The sequence below is a fragment of the Metopolophium dirhodum genome, chromosome 3, assembly GCF_019925205.1.
Source record: "Metopolophium dirhodum isolate CAU chromosome 3, ASM1992520v1, whole genome shotgun sequence".
In the NCBI taxonomy this organism is placed as follows: domain Eukaryota; kingdom Metazoa; phylum Arthropoda; class Insecta; order Hemiptera; family Aphididae; genus Metopolophium; species Metopolophium dirhodum.
This window is the reverse complement of record NC_083562.1, coordinates 6107252-6110669: the sequence shown is the minus strand read 5'-3', so window position 1 is coordinate 6110669 and position 3418 is coordinate 6107252.

The window sequence follows — 3418 nt, the reverse complement described above, 5'->3', positions numbered from 1 at the left end:
AATATCGTTTAAAATTGAAATATATTTAGAAGTTTCTTTGATGTCTTAAAAAATGTATAGATGAGATTCCAGTCACTTGCTATTCTTGCAATAGATTGCACTCAAGCGTGGAGTATCTAATTATATTTAAAAGTAAATTGTAGTAAACGTTTTAATAATTCAATTTACAATATATCAATTCAAAATTACGTATAATACTGAAAAAAATATATCCCATAATATTATGTCAAATCCCTCTTTCTTAATGAATTATTCAATTATTATTTGCAACAAAATAGGTACTTACCTTAAATGAAATCCAGCCCACACCTATGACATATAGTTTTAATTAATTAAAAACAATGGAAAATTAATTTAGCTTTTTTAATGAAATAAGTAATTTTTTTTTCTATTAAGTAGGTTAGTTAAAATTGTTCAAATAAATATTACACAGTCGAGTCGCAATAAATCAAAATCTAAGAGAGATCAAAAAATGTTCGAGATATGTATTATTTGAGATACCTAACTCCAAATTAACCTAACCTAAACTTGATGGGAGTAAACTAAAAATCAAGTTGTCGAATTTTTCGAGTTATCGAAACACGACTGTATTATGATATCAAAGAAAATTACATCCAGAAACGACAGCAGCAGATATGCTGATAAATTTCTTTACATGAATTATTGTATATTTACTATTTATTTGGATGAAGTATAAGAATAAAGCTAAATAAACTTATAACAATATGTCAGAATACACAATATATAATATTTCGTGTTTCGCCGTATAGAATGAAATATTGCTATTTTTATACAAGCGCTTGTCAAGAACATTTCTTGCTATAATACTTTGTCAGTAAGTCTAACCTTCATTGGCGTACTTAATGAGTAAAGAAATCACACTGGACGCCCTTATTCATATGGGTAGAAATTCGATATAATTTTAAGGGAAGTTAAGATTTCATATACATACATTTAAAGTTTAAACCACTGCTAAAGCAAAATATATAATATATAATATGTAAGGATGTATTTGTAATATTTTATCCTGTGGCGATAAACACAAAGGTACTTCTTTATTTCAAATGAAAATCTAACTTTTTTTTTATTGATTGTTAAGTAGATAATCTTTTTGAAAATGTTGATGTATCTAAATCAAAATTTGAAGTTTAAATTCATTTGAAAAATTCTTTTTATAAAATCTAAGGTTTCTAATTCTTTACAACACATTTTATCTAACTGAGCATGAAAATTGAACTCACGAATAAATACAATACCCAAATCAGTTATCTCATTACCCGCAAATAACAATACATAATCATTATTAATCACATACGAATCAATACGTTCGTGAGTTCTACACAGACATCAAACGACATTTTGAAATATTAAATTCCAACCCACGACCATTTCGGTATCTTACTAATGAATTTAGATCGTATTGTAAAAGCAAGCAGTCAACTACTGAATTAATTTTTAAAAATAATTTTAAGTCATCTTCAAAAAGTAGGAATTGACAGTTAACAATAGATCTTTTAATATCATAAACAAATTATGCAAAATACAAGGGAGAAAAAAGCCCACCTTGTGGGACACCGGATGGTACATCAATAGTATCAGGTTTGACACCAAGCACATTAACAAGTTGCTTACGTTCGATAAGATAAGAGCTAACTATCATGGACATATAATTATCCTTAGTACAATAATACATACCACACAAATTTAAATACGTCTTAAACTACTCGATAGAGTTTCGATTGAGATATACGAGTATACATAAAAGTTTTCAAAAGTGTCATCCGATTAACAATTTACTGTAATTCTCATTTGAAAATAATAATTATATATTTCCAGAGCCCTCAGATGCAAAGAAACAGCAATTATTACTAATTGAGGTTCATATCTGTACCGAAATTGCAAAATTTAGACAGTATAACCACTAACCATGGATGTGCAAAAACCAGTTTAATGAGAAGTTTACTGCTATCAACGTTTAAGCATAATTTTCCAAGTAGTTTGGTGTGACAATAATAATTTAAATGAGGACCTTAAAGAACATAGGAGATGCTACTTATATTTCTAATGAGTGCCTACAATAGACCAAACGTCGTATATAGCGTGTACTATGTTCAGTCATTCCTAGGCTCTATGTATAGCCGTGTAGGTATACAGTTAAAAGTCATTGTCATAAAATCAAAAATGGCTGTTGCCAAAAACCACGAAATATAATCTATTGATTATTTTTATTATTTCATATCCGTCCACTGTGCAGTATAATATATAAAATATGAAAAAATCATTAGCCGCAACATTAATGTGTATTATTTTTAAGTTTATAAAATTATGGGTCACAAATGTTTAATACACCGTGACTGTGGGTTGTGTTTTCGACAAAGAATTGGGAAAGCCTACAATATATGACATTAAACTAACGCAGATACATAACAATACTGAAAACTATGTAAAGAATTTCCATCAAAATATTATATCGGAGGCAATACAGAATTACAGAAAGTTTTTGGACTTTGAAAAATAAGACGGGCAAACAAACGGAAAATCTAAATTACCGCAGATACAACGTGGATGACACAGATATCGCGAAAAATATTTTTGATGAATCTCAACGACATCACAGTAGACGACATTTTTCTAATAAAAATGGGTTTGCCGCATATGTTTACCTTAATTATTTTGTATGCATAATAATTCAAATGATTTAGGTAGACGAATGTTACTAAATTACATATAATGCAACACTACTTATATATTATAGTATCGTATACACAATAATTATATATTATTATTGTTTATATTATTGTTATACAATACCGTTCGACTAATTTCCACGCGGCGATCTAATTCACAGACAGTCGTCGTCAGTATTCGGTGATAATTAAAAAAACAAACCTACAAAGAGACGCTTAAAGGTCTGTCGTACATTTCACACACGCACAACAAGTGCATCGTAATTTCTCACGAATCCGTTTTTTTTTTTTTTTTTGTTTCTTTCGTCTATTCTTACTTATACTATGTAATGTTATTACTTATTTACCTACCGTTGAAACGATGTTAAACGTTATTCGTATTGAAATCGTTTTCACCAGAACATTTCACATAATACTACACTCTGTGGTGTCTTTCTAGAATAATACGAAAAAAAAAAAAAAAAAAAAACACTCAAACGAAAATAAAAAAAAATACGGACGCGATAAAAACGCGGAACGCACACGCCACCGGTTCGGGGTCACCGCCGCCGACGCCGTCGGAGGGATAACGGAATCTTCGGTCGGGGGGAAGGCGACCTGCAGCAGCAGCAGCAACCAGCAGCAACCAGCCGGCTGGTCGCGGTGGTTTCCGCGGTACGTCCGGTTTCTGGTGGTAAGCGCAGCAGCCGCCGCCGCAGCTCCTCTTCCTCGCCGCCGACAGTCGCGGCCGA